This window comes from Phragmites australis, chromosome 12 (genome assembly GCF_958298935.1).
Source record: "Phragmites australis chromosome 12, lpPhrAust1.1, whole genome shotgun sequence".
Taxonomy (NCBI): Eukaryota; Viridiplantae; Streptophyta; class Magnoliopsida; order Poales; family Poaceae; genus Phragmites; species Phragmites australis.
In genome coordinates this window covers 11,445,406-11,459,909 of record NC_084932.1, presented here as the reverse complement: position 1 = coordinate 11,459,909, position 14,504 = coordinate 11,445,406, and positions in this window count along the sequence as shown.

Below are 14,504 nucleotides of genomic sequence, written 5' to 3'. Positions count from 1 at the left end.
GACGAAGCGATGCCCATGATGGTTCTATTTTCTTCCTCAAGCGTGTGTGACTAATTGGTTTAGCTATAAAAGCTGGAGTTCACCCAGCTGATCCCTCACTTTTGTGTGAGGGAGCGCTTCTCTTTGGCTTGAGCATGGTGCCTTCTTCCTTCTCATCATCAGAAATGATGATGGCATCGACTGGTTTGTCACCTCCAAGGCATGCCCTGGATCCGCCTGTTGTGACACCTCCGAAGGTGAGCGATTTCATGGGCATGCTTGCAACGCAATCAAATGCTTGGAATGTTGGAACCAACAACAATCGGGCTTCCATCCTTGTAGAGGGGGCCGCCTCTTGCTGCTTCAAATCAATCTTCAATCCAAGTGGTCGCTTCCATCGAGATCATCGATATCTCCAGTGATGAATGGGGGTCAACTAAGATCTCCTGAGGATGGAGATTCACGAGGAGGAGAAGGTGGAAGTGAAGAAAGGGGTGTCCCAGACAGAAAAAGAGGCCAAGGAGGAGGGAAAGAGGGTTGTGGAGGACGTCTCATCATCCTCATCCTCGTCTTCCAACAGCTTGGGGGCTGGCTACTACATCAGCCTCCATAGTGGTAGGCCTCAGATGAAGTGCATACGCCGCTTCATGCGCAACCACTGTAAGGGCTCTAGAGTTTTCTTTTGTCACCTTGTACTCTTTCTCCCTTTAGTTTTCTCTCTTAGGATTTATTTCTTGTATATCGGTGCTCCTCTTTCTATGTGTTCTTTGGATGTGCAAGTTGTTAGTAATATAACTAAATTCTTATAACTAAATTCTTAGAACTGCTTAGTGTTTTTTCTTGGATCGAAATGTATGGCAATTCTCCGAAATGGTGGCCAGACATGTCTTTGTACACTTTCAGCATGATATACCCTTTCTTCTCTCTGATGTGGGTTCAGGCCCGTCTCCAAATTTATTCTAGATTTCTGAATCAAAGCGATCCACCTGTAGCTCAGCAAACACGCTCCAAAGGCAGGGCCACCCAGAGCAGCGCAATGGTGTGCCAAAGGAATAAGGAAGGTAAAGCTGATGGCTAGGTTGGAGGAGGTGGTGCACGACCCCCTCGACCCTTAGCCTCGGTCTAACTTCGGAGGCTGGGCTATCCGGAGCCCCGTGGCATTTGATGAAGGTGAAGCAGATGGCTGGGCCGGGGGAGGTGGTCAACAACACCCTTGGCCTTTAGCCGTAGTCAGGCTCTGGAGGCGGGGCCATCCAGAGCCCCATGGCATTTTCCAGAGGTGAAGCCGATGGATGGGTAAGGGAGGCAGTCTGTGACCCACTCGACCCTTAGCCATGGTCAGGCTTTGAAGGCAGGGCCATCCAAAGCACCGCAGCGCTTGCTAGAGGTGAAGTTGATGGTTGGGTCAGGGGAGGTGGTCCACAACCCCCTCGGCCCTTAGCTATGGTTATCCTCTGAAGGCAGGGCTATTTGGAGCCCCACGACAGTTGCTAGAGGTGAAGAGGGGAGGCGGTCCATGGCTCCCTTGGCCCTTAGCCATAGTTAGGCTCCGGAGGCAGGCCATCCAGAGCCCCATAACAACTGCCAGAGGTGAATTCGATAGCTGGGCTAGAGGAGTCGGTCTATCACCCCCTCGACACATAGCCACAGTCGAGATCTGGAGGCAAGGCCATTTAAAGCCTCGCGAAGGTTGCTGGAGGTGAAGTCGATGGTTGGGCCGAGGCAGGCAATCTGCCATCCCCTTAGTCCTTAGCCACAGTGAAGCTCTGGAGGTAGTGCCAACTGGAACTTTGTAGCGCTTGCCGAAGGTAAAGCCGATGGCTGGGCTAGGAGTGGCAATCCGCGACCTCATCGACTCTTAGTAGCGGTCAGGCTTTGGAGGCAATGCCATCCAGAGCCCCGCGACATTTGCCAGACGTGAAGTCTATGACTGGGCCAAGGAAGGCGGTTTGTGACCACTTCAGCCTTCAGTCACGGTCAGGATTCGGAGGCATGGCCATCCAAAGCACTGTAGCACTTGCCAGAGGTGAAGCCGATGGGTAGGCTGAGAGAGGCGGTCTGTGACCCCCTCGGTCTGTAGCCACAGTCAAACTCTGGAGGCAGGGCCATCCGAATCCCCATAGCATTTGCTGGAGGTGAAGCCAATGGTTGGGCTGCAAGAGGCGGTCCACAACCTGCTCAGCCCTTAGTTGTGGTCAGGTTTTGGAGGCAGGGCCATCCGGAGCCCTCAGAGTTGGCTAGAGGTGACGCCAATAGCTGGGCTAGGGGAGATGGTCTACGAACCCCATCGGCCCTTAGCCGCAGTTAGGCTCCAGAGGCAGGGCCATCCGGAGTCCCGTGGCATTTTCTAGAGGTGAAGCTGAAGGATGGGCCGAGGGAGGCGGTCTGTGACCCCCTCGGCTCTGAGTCGAGGTCAAGCTCTGGAGGTAGGGCACCATGGAGCCCCGTGATGTTTTTCTAGGTGAAGCCAGTGACTGGACTAGGGGAGGCAGTTTGCGACCCCCTTGGCCCTTAGCTGCAGTCAGGCTCTAGAGGCAGGGCCATCCAGAGCTCCATGGTGTTGTCGGAGGTGGATCCAATGGCTAGGCTAAGGGAGGCGGTCCGTGACCCCCTCGGCCCTTAGCCACGATCAGGAGCCCCTCAGCCTTTAGCCATGGTCAGGCAGCAGGTAGTGAAGGAGACTATACTAGCTTCCATGCCACGTAGAGTGGACTTTTACTTAATATTTTGTATGTTCTTTATGTATGATATATTAATATGTATAGATGAAATTGTACTATATTGAGTTCACCTTTTGCCTTACATTTTTTGTCACACCAATGCTTTGGTTATCTTCCTTTCCCAGCCCCCTCTCTCCCTACGGCCGCTAACAGCCAGTGGGTGTGACTCTCTAGGGGTGTTTTGTCAAGTTAAGTGTGCTCCATGCTACCGAGGATGTCCCTCTGATGCGTGGCATCCACACTACTGAGGCTATGCAATGCCTTCCAAGAGACCTAGGCATAATATGCCTTCCAGCTGATCTAGGCTTGCTGCCCCTACAGGTGTGTAGGCTCCACTGTCTACTAAGGCTATACAATGCCTTCCATGTGACCTACGCTTGATGCCTTCTAGGTGACCTAGAAATTCTATGCCTATGGTGCATGGGCATGTATGCAACCGAGGATGTCCCTCGGGTGCATCGCATCCCCGCTACTGAGGATGTCCCTCGGGTGCGTCGCATCTCCGCTACCGAGGATGCCCCTCTGGTGCGTGGTATCTACACTACCGAGGCTATGCAATGCCTTCTAGGTGACCTAAGCATAATATGCCTTCTAGGTGACCTAGGCATGCTACACCTGTAGATGTGTTGGTTCCAATGCCTACCAAGGCTATGCAATGTCTTCCAGGTTACCTAGGTTTGATGCCTTCCATGTGACCTAGGCATGCTATGCCTATGGTGCATGGCCGTGTTAGCCATGAGGATGTCCCTCGGGTTCATCGCATCTCTGCTACCGAGGATGTCCCTCTTGTGCATGGCATCTACACTACGAAGGCTATGCAATGCCTTCTATGTGACCTAGGCATGCTGCGCCTACAGATGTGTAGGCTTTCATTGCTGTGTGCTATTTAAGCAAAGGCATAACTTAAACTATGTCTTTACTATCTACTCCTTGAACATGAATATAGCTTAAGTTTGATAGTCTATTATTATTAGTGAAAGGCTAGCTACAGCACAAGTGATGACTAAGTTAGACGACTATTCTCAGCATATGCCAAACTAAGATATAACATAAGTTTTGTTGTCTATTGTGAACAAGAATATAACTTAAGCTTTACTATCTACTATGGAAAAAGAGACATAACTTAAGCTCTATTATTTGTACCTAGTAGCTATCTATCGTAGAGACTTACAAGAGTTAATCTAGATACCAGCTAGGCAAACTATTGCTACGTTGTTATAGGCATACCTTTTCCAAAATAAGGTCTCTGCTGCAAGGTTAGGCCCAGAAGCCCTCGTAGCTCTGAGGCAGGGAAGGGTTGGCCCCTCCAGCCTGAGTCATTCGTCGAAGGTTTTTGGTCTTGCAAACCTTTGAAGCACCTAGGGCCTTCTTGCTAAGGCCCAGCGTCCTTTCTCCTGGTCGACCCTGCCCATATTGAACCTAACAGGGGAGGCCCATTGAGAGCTCTACCCTCCGGAGCCTAAGGCGGGGCCTCCATGTGTCTGTGACCTACCAAGCTACATTATTGTTAGGGCTGTCGGGGTGGCTCAACCCTCATCACTAGGGTATTGTATCATCAGTAGCGGAGTTGATGGCAACGGAGCATGTTAGAGGCCTCAAGACCTGCCTAGGGGCCCACTCCAATCCTACAACCCCTGTGTCACCTGTCACTAGCTTCCTCCCCTGCCAAGTGTCTTGCCTACCTTTTGAGGTACTCCACCTGGAAAGTTATGAGGGTCCGGTAGTCATCTCTATTGTGGCCATGTCCGCACCTGTGCAGGATACACCCGTACACTTCTGGTGGTACCGAAGCTTATGGTCAACATCGAGGGCGTCGGCGAGGGCTGCGCACACTGGAGCCCATGGTTTCCCTAAAGCCCTTTACCGTGCAAAGAGGCCGGCAAGGTTGTCGGGCGAACTGGCTTTTGCAGCCTGATTAGTCCTGATTACAACTTCTCAACCAGGATGGACTGAGAGCCTCTTTCACGCGGTTGACATCACGATTGCTGCGTCGATGTCATTGGCAGGGTCTGCACGCCCTGGAGTCTTGGTCCCCCTTGGAATCCTCTTTCACTGGAGGGGGTCGAGGAGGATGCCGGGCAGCCAAACTCTTCGAAGATGTTGGTTCAGCAAGGGTGTCCCTAGTGTTATCAGAAGAGGTGCCTCAGAGCTAGGCCCAGACATGAATACCCTTGCGATCGAGCACCTAGAACCATTGGAGAGCAGCCTATGTGGCTGCGGTCTTGGCTATAACCTCCTGTGGTGCGGCAAGGTCTTCGTCGCGCCACTGTTGGAAGGCCTCCGCGCCAGCGTGGACCTCCATGCCCACCCAAACTATTGGGTCCTTGTTGGCTGGAGGGTCACCGTTTCGCCCAGCTGCAAAGCTGGCAGGGGCACATGGTGTGCTTGGTCGTAGCTGCTACACTTATTTCTTCATGGGTGTGGCAATGGTAATGGCTGCTAGGGCTAGCATCTTCGTGGTCTTTGGTGGTGTTCTACCTCTCTCTGTACTTCTATATTCAGTTCCCCACGGGTTGCACCACTGTTGTAAGAAGAAAATGTCTTTCACAAACAAGCATGGCGAGAGGACATTCACATGAATGGATCAAGCTTGGAGAAGAAGTGGAGAAGAAGGAACACCTTGTGCATTGATTTTTAAAGGATTTTTTGTGTGACCTCTGATCTAGTGGCAAGGGGTTTGTATTTATAGTGCCATTAGATGTATAAATATACAAGTATACACCTACAGAAATTACGGTACAAGTTACCACCATACTATAGGGCCTAAAACTGGTCGAACTTACATAACTCGAGCCCTGGTAAAAATACTTTTACCCCTACCTAAAAGAAATTATGTATTATGGCAAATATAGTGGTGTAAGCAACTATAAGGGTGCGATGCTGAGCCGGTCATCAATTGCTACACAGCACCACAATGTCCCAGGTGTCAGGATAGCCTCCACTGGCACTAGCATTAACTGCTAGTCACTTCGTGTCAGATGGCTACATGGGGTGTCCTTTCTTTGGTGATATTTCCTCTGTGGGCTAGCTACCTCCCCTGCCTGGAGAAGGAGAAGACTGATGACCCCTTACAGCCTCCAGAGGTTGTAATCTCGGTGGGGAGCCCAGAGCCTTAGAGCTTTGGAGTGGCACCAACCCGTGACTTCTTGGTAATGCCTGTGAGCTAGGGCATTTCCCCCAACTACTGTGCTCTTTTCCTCACAGGGCAAACCCTTCTTCAGGGTGTGAGATTTTTAATGAGTAACCTTTCTAAACCCTCTTTAATATATATAGAATTACCCCCAAGAAAGCGTGTACATCTATGGAAATTATGTATAATTTGTCGTTGAAGTGGTGCATGCCATCTATAGAAGGAAGCATGCTGATACGATGAAACGAGGTGGGCCAAAGGGTCACCATAAAAGTCGAGGTATGGAATGTCTAAATGGAAGACATCTTATTTTTCGACTTGATGGGTGCAAACCCGCGGAAAAAAGCCAAAGCAAATAAGTTACTTTGTAGTTGTCCTTATGTTAAAACATTTATCCTTCGGTAACGTTTTCTCCCTTATGGCAAGGTAAGTGTTATTCAATTGCACCCATGCATATCTGTTTGATGCACAAAAAAGCCGAAGTGCAGCCCAACCTCAAAAGAATGTGGCACACCTCTTGACTTAAAAATGGGGACTAAGAGTGCCTGCCCTCACACCAAAGGCAAAAGAGTCCTTCAAAAGCAAAAACCGAAGTGCTGCCTGAAATCAAAAGAAGGTAGCGCACCTCTAGACTTAAAAGATATGGGCTAAGAGTGTTTGCCCCCGCACTAAAGTCAAAAGAGACCTTCGAAAGTAAAAGCCGAAGTGGTCCCCAACCCCAAAAAGAAGGCGGTACACCTCTTGACTTAAAACATGGGAGCTAAGAGTGCATGCGCCCACACTAAAGGCAGAAGTGACCTTTGGAAGCAAAAGCCAAAGTGCTGCCTGACCTAAAAAAAAGGTGGCACACCTCTCAACTTAAACGGCAGGGGCTAAGAGTGTCTGCCCACACACCGAAGGTAGAAGAGACGTTTGGAAGCAAAAGCCAAAGTGCTGCCCGACCTCAAAAAGAAAGCGGTGCACCTATCGACTTAAAAGATGGGGGCTAAGAGTGGCTTCCCTTACACCGAGGCAAGAGAGACCTTTGCGCCAAAAAAGAATCTAAGCATTTCCATTTCATAATAATTATGGAGTAAAACCGAAGTGGGGGACTAATTTCATCATCAATGATAAATTGGCCATACATACCAGGCCTTCAAATGCTAGTATACGAGAAAATGAAAGGTAAATTTGTCAAGGAAATGCTTGACAGCTTAGCCAATGCCAGATAATTCTTCGCGCATTTTCCTACAAAAGGTCCCTACGGCTTAAAACTCAGGGAGGACGGATGGCATTTTTTCGGTCGATTCTTCACGCATGTTGGTACTAAAGGTCCATGTGGCTTAAAAGTCATGGGGACATTTTTCTGGTCGACGCTTTGTGCACATTGCTGCCAAAGGTCCCACAGCTTAAAAGTTGGGGGCGGCATTTTTTTGGTCGACACTTCTCGCATGTTGCTGTCAAAGGTCCTTGCGACTTAAAAGTCAAGGGGGCACCATTTTTTTAGTTGACTCTTTGAACACGTTGTTGCCGAAGGTCCCTCTGGCTTCAAAGTCAAAAGGCGGCCCAGGATGAGTTTTAACGTTTTTCTTTTTTCCAAATCATTTTCAAAAGCCTTTGAATTCAATTCAAAGCATGCAAATTCAAATCAAAAGCCACAAATGAAAACCAAATAAAACAAAGGAAACCCTACATGCCTATTTCAACATGAATGCACTCAAACAAATATTTCCTATGTGAAATTGGATTCTCTTTTTATGAAAATAGCATTTAATCTTTTGAAATTGTTTAAGCTCAAAGATAAATTCAAACAAATTTTATAAATTGGCAAAAATTGAAAATTAGGGTGTTACATGGCAGGGGCTGCGCATGGAGCAATGTATCGACCTCATCTGCGGCGTACCGCCACAGAAGCTCATCTAGTAGCCAGCCCCTGAGCTATCGGAAGACGAAGAAGAAACCGAAGGAGCCATCGTTGGGGCCTCCTCCCCCTTCTTCTCGGCATCCTCCCTTGCCACCGAAGCTGCCAGCTTCTCCACAAACGCCTACTCCTCCACGTCGCTCTCCCTCTACAAGAGATCCTAGTCGATCTCCTCATCATCGTGGGAAATATCTATGATCTCGATAGGCGCGGTCTCCTGAACCAGGGGTTCAGCAGGAGCGGCAAGCAACTATCCACCCGTAGGGACAAAAGCAAGACAACCACCAACGCCATCGCCGACAGCCGAGATGGCCCAGGCCCAATAGAAGAAGTCAAGATCATCGACATCTCTGAAGAGGATGAGGAGGAAGACGATGCCATATTCAAAGTCAAGGTTAAGTGCTCGCTAGTGGGGCAGTGGTAAATCTAGTTGGATGATCCCAGCTTTATATCCGAGACAAGCAGCCACATACGCCAGAGAGATGAAGCGGAACCAATGCGGCGTCGCTCCATGGCGTTCCCCATTCATCCCTAGGGGCCCGTGGCCATATCCCAGTCGTTCCGTCGACACGTGTCAATATCCCACGGCAAGGCCACATTTTCTCGCATGAACATCCCATCATATTAATGACCTAGACTCCTTTTGGTGCATGCCAAGGGCATGGGCACAAACCCTAAATGAAACAACGCATTATCGAGGCAAAACGTGCGAGTGACACATCCCATTCTGCCGTCCTCAAATAGACAAACGTGGGGAGTCCTCCGATCCCACACGTAATCTCCACTCTGACAAACTGGAATGGAAAAAAGACCCATCATCAAAGAAGTACAAAGAATCTAAATCTGCCTCGGCACAGACCCCGGAGTGCATCACCTCCATCGACACCTCTCCGGCCTCGGGTCCTGATGCCGCATAAACCAACTCCAACAGGCTCCGGAGCATGCCACCTCTGCCAATACATCTTCAGTCTTCGACTTCAATGCGAGCTGCACCTCCTACTTCAGCATAAACCCTAGGGCGTGTCGCCACCACCACTACACCATCAGCCTTGACTTCGCCATCAACGCCCACGGTTCCCACCAAAAAAACATCTCAGGGATAGGGAATTACCTTCGAGCATTCTTGTTACTATACCAGGCTAGAATTGATTTTCCTCTACATCCTCTCACCCCTCCGAATATCAGGGCCAGAGAATGAGAGGGTACTGTTGAGGAAAAATAGACTAGCCTAAGGACAATGGTTGAAGATTGCTATCAAAGGTCCCTCCAAAGCCTTCGGTCTCCAGACCCTCAGTAGGAGGCCGACTTTCGAAGGCAGTGGGCCCCTTCAGGCCACCTCTCCAATATGTACGTGGCCTTCCCGAACCTCGGAGCTACAGAAAGCCCCTCAGGAGCCTTCGGCCTCTGAACTCTCAGCAGGAGGCCTGGCCCCCGGAGGCTTCGGACCCGCCACCCCTCCGGTGCCCTTGCGGCCTTTCGAAGCCTAAAGATGTAGCAGGTCTCTAGAGAATATTAAGGAAGAAAGGACACCACCTGCAACCAACCTGACAAAAGGTGATGGGAGATTAATGCCGGTGCAAGTGGTGCTTATCCTGACACCCCAGTGTGATGAAAGTCGTCCTGACACCCCCGACAGAGCAGCGCCGGGTCACAATTGGCGACCGGCTCACCCCTCAGGGGCAGGCACCACAATAGTTACCACGGTAGATATTTATCTTCTATATAGGGTAAAAATTAGTTATCTAGGATAAAGCTCAGTAATTCAGTCAGGTCCTAGATATTTATACTTTGTGATAACTTGTACACTAAGCTACATACCACCCAATAAATAGGGGGTTGTGGTCATCTGGGCAGGGACAGGTCACAAGGAGAATGCTCAACACAACACAAGGGGCAACACACAGGACACAGAGGCACACAAACACAAAGTCACGCTGTGATACTCGCCCTAGACCAATCCATTTTTCTACTATCGATACATTTGTAGTGTTCCTTCCACTCAAACTTCGTCTCCAAGCTTGAGTCTCCTCCTGAGAACAAACTCTCACCATACTTACTGGGGAATGACGATCTCTTGCTCCAACACATCCTGAATTTATTCTTAAGTTGCATGAAACCACTAAAAAGAATATAGAGAGCATGACTGAAAAGTATAGGATTGTTGTAAGTAAAGGTGATTTAGTTTGGTTGCATTTGAGGAATGATAGGTTTCTAGAACTAAGAAACTCAAAATTGATGTCTACAGCTGATGGACCATTTAAGATAATTGAGAAAATCAATGAAAATCTATAAAAATTTGACCTACCTGTAGATTTTGGGGTTAGTCCCACATTTAACATTTCATATCTGAAACCCTACTTAGGAGAAGAAGAAGAGCTTGAGTCGAGGACGAATCCAATTCAAGAGGAGGAGGATGATGAGCCTATGGCTCCTTCAGATATGATCAATAGCACCAATAATCTTTAAATCATACAAGGTTCAATTATAAGAGCACGTGCATGATAATTAGACCACCAGGTGAGCTCATTTCTTGCTGTTCATGCTTCCTTGGACTGAATCCTACTAAATTCTTATGATGTTTTATTTCTTAAGAACATTTGAGAAAAACCACACCCTTACCCAAATGTCACCCCTCGAAGGACAAGTCTACTTAGATCCGAGGCTAAGCTCTAATCGTGGTCGAAGTCGTAGTCGAGGTCGTGGTCGAGTCTCAGGACAACACGTCAGTAAAACGGGCATAACTCTCTCATACGAAGTCCGTTTTAGGTAATCTTGGACATTCTGGAAAGCTTGCGATGAGAATTTTATAATGGATATGAGCTAGAATAAATATTCCTTATAGTTTAGTCAGAGTCAAAGAAATAAGGTGACACGCCACTGTTTTAGACCTAGTTTGGTCTTGTAATCGTATCGGGGTCGGAGTCCATGTTGTGTACGCCTCTTTCCAATGGTTGCACAACCCTAGGTAAACCTCCTCACGTCCCCCTATATATACATAGTAGCCATCATGGTTTAGGCTCGAGTTTTGCTTAGATTATTCTGCTTTATACAGTTTTACCGCTTGTTCGGTTTGTGGAACCACAACTTGAGCACTTCATTGGTAGTTAGCAATATTCAGATTTCATCTACCTATTCTTGCTTGTGTTCTTGATTCGCTTGCAGGAAAAACCTTCTTGGTGAGGTCAACCGCGTTTTTGGCATGGTTGATAACCACAAAGTACTGGTGTAGTAGTTGTGAGGGTTCTCGATCTGTTTTGGTCAAAGACTTTGGATCATCGACATAGAAACTCCACCAATCGACTTATCATATCACCTTCGAAAGATCAAGTAAACATGCATCAAAAGTGGGCAGCATTTGGTCATACCATTTGATCCATAGGTTCGGCCCATCGAAGAAGAACCTTACCCATGGGGAGCTACTGTTGGGAAATGCTCTTACAAGCCCCCTTCGGATGGTGAGTCAAAGACCTCTGGTGAACACTATTTACTAATAGAATATAATTGTGTTATTTCAGGAAATGCTTGATGACAAATGGACCCTTAAGGCAAGCAACTCAGGCCTTCGGAAGCTGACCGAAGGCCTCCCCACGTTACCCAGAGGATCCCCCGAAGAGAGCGCCAAAGCTATCATCACTGAAGCCTTTGATGGGCCTTCGAAGGTCAACCAAAGACAAATTCGTGACACCATGACGAAGCTGGCCGAAGGTATGCCGAAGGTCCCATCTGCGAAAGACCTTCGAGAGCTTGGGCGAAGGGGCGGCATTTGCTAGAATCTAAGGATGGTGGAGGGTACAGTTGTAAATATGCTAATGTACTTAGGATAGTACTAAAATTGTCACGCCCCGAACACAGGCTCACATGACAACTGCCACATAATTATGGATTAAAAACCCATAACCATGTTAAGGTAAAAATACTCAAATAAAATCAGTGGTTTACAGAGCAACTAGCGGAAGCTCTATTTATATGAGAAGTCATAATTTACATGATTAAGTGTCTACTTATATAACTTATTTTGATGTAAACAAATTATTAAACACTACACTATTGATATATCCCAAAATTTCCCACGTATAGCATCTAGTCGTCGTTGTCTTGATCATGACCTTGAGATTTTGCGTATAACACCCAAAACAATTATCAATATAAAATACTCAGCAAGATAAAGACATTGCATGTATAAATAAACCTAAATTATTCTAATATCAAATTTTCACTGTTTATTTAACTCTGCAGAGATTGTCTAATCACTAATATTACGTCGTGTTTTGTACCACGACGAGGCCTGAGCTTTTCCTATAGACAGTCCCAAATGATACTTTTAATGCACGTGCCACACCATACAGGTGAATAATATAGTCCCGACTACATGACTAGATCTTTCACTAGACACTCCCGATAACTCAAAATGTATCGACTGTCCACGTCAGTATCCACTCTACCATTAGTGATTGACAACAGTATGAATAATTGATTGAACATATGTATTTCTATTCTAGAAATACAAACATTAATTAAAATGTAACATCAGACTGTAATATTAATGGATAATAATTCATAATAACGAGAAATACAATATTAAAATATAAACAGACAATAATTCTGATATAAATATGTTACTCTAAGAGGGTATGAATGTAGCTTATAGATAAAAGTATCATAATAATAAAATAGGGTGCCAACGCAGCTTGCCTCTTACTAAGAAAACCAAGATATAGCGTCTTTTTTCTGATATGAAATTTTGGCAGAACCGACGTTTGAAAACCGATGTTTATATATCTCGGCAGGAAACCCGAACTATAACTTGACAGAATACCCGGACTATAGTTTAACTATAGGCTATAGCACCCTAATGGTACACTAATGATCTTGACTAATAATAATACGGAAGTGCAAGAGTGTGTGTACGTGTGTATTGTATGAGGAAGACTTGAGTGAAGGTGTGTGAGTATTAGAAGAAGACTTGCTGTTGTGGATACATGCAGGAGCTGCTCCGGTGTTCTATTTATAGATGAGGAAACTTGGCTGGTACGGAAGCCAGGACGTCATGCCATGATCCAAAAGTGCAAAAAGGATAGCAACTAAATTTCGCTAATCCGTTGACCATAGAAAGTAAATCCTGCTGGCTCTCATTCATGGTCCCACATAGAGGTATCTCAAGCTACCTTACCAACGTTAGAAAACAAGGAGTAGGTTCCGGGTACGTGTTGGCCAAAGGATTAAAATACATGGGGTTTTTGAGTCGGTAGTACAAAACTGTATGCGCTGCTGATTATGATGACGTGTAGGATAGATTTCAGTCACTTTTTACTTGGTGCTGTTGTTGTCCTATGTAGATGGTAGTATTTGTCTTTGGTTTGGACAGGTCTGATCAGCAGATAGGTCCCATATGGAAGCCTCTCCCTATTAGCGGATATATATATATATATATATATATATATATATATATATATATATATATATATATATATATATATATATATATATATATAACTAAAAGCTAGCTCATGTGGAAAAAATATAGCTTGAGCATTATCCGTATGAGAAAAACAATGAGTGCTCAGTTATATGGTTTATGTTTGGGCCCTCAAGGTAAAAAAAACTCTGAAGTACTACACTCATCCTTATCCAACATGATTGTAGATTATTTCTAATATGCATGTCAGATGGGCCATAGGTAGAATTTTGCTTCCATCGGGTGCAATCATTCCTAAGTACTAAGTTAATATATGGATCAACTCAAGTACCATAATTAATTAGCCAAACATCTTATTATATTATATCTAATTATGTTGTTCCTCACAAAAATACCCTCGAATATGGTGGGAATGTGGCAATTAGAGGGGTAAAGATGTAAATTATAACTGGAAGTGGTTGAGTATGGGCTATAAATAGGCCGGTACTGTAACTGAAAAGACGGATGATATTAATGATATTGCACAATTTCCTATAAACGTGTGTCACATAAAGATGGATGTGGTTATGGTTTTGGTTATAGTACAGGGAGTATTGGATGGTTATGGCGGTTAGCCTCGGATGATAGTTGTTAGGTCATTTTGGTTACATTCACTTGATAACTGTTTAATGCTTTTCAATTATATTACTGTTTGAAAGCCGACATGTCATTAATTTACCACACTTACTAAGTATTCCATGTGCTCACCCTTGCTATCTCTCACCATATATATGCTGCTCAGTGGAAGACTTTCAAGATTTCTAAGATGATGACCTGGTGTACTAGGAGCGTGTCTTCCAGTCGGTGCCTATGGAGTTGCTTGGTCTCATCCATGCTTTCGTTCCACTGTTGTCATTTAGTTTGTTGTCATTTAGGCAATAAAGTTATTTAATTTAAGTCTTTATGTAAGAGTTGAACAGTTATAAGTTAAAGTATTTGTACTGTTATCTTTACTTGTGATGCCCTTATGTGTGTTAAACTTTCTGGATATACATAAGCCACACTTGATTTTGTCCATTAAAATCGGGTGTGACAGACAACCATAAATTTACTAATAAAAAATAATATGTTCAAATTGTAAGAATCTAGATGTTAATAAAGCATAACTATTATAGAGATGTAAAAATTGCTACCTAAAATTCGCACGGTTTGATAGATCTTGTTTTTAGAAAAATTTGAGCACAATAATCACTTAAATCGGAGCTAAATAAAAAAAGATATAAAGCTTTGAAGTTTCAAGAACCTTATTGCAAAAGATGCAATTACGGGAATTATTTTTGTACTAGAAAACCTAGAATTATTGACTGGACTGACATTGAT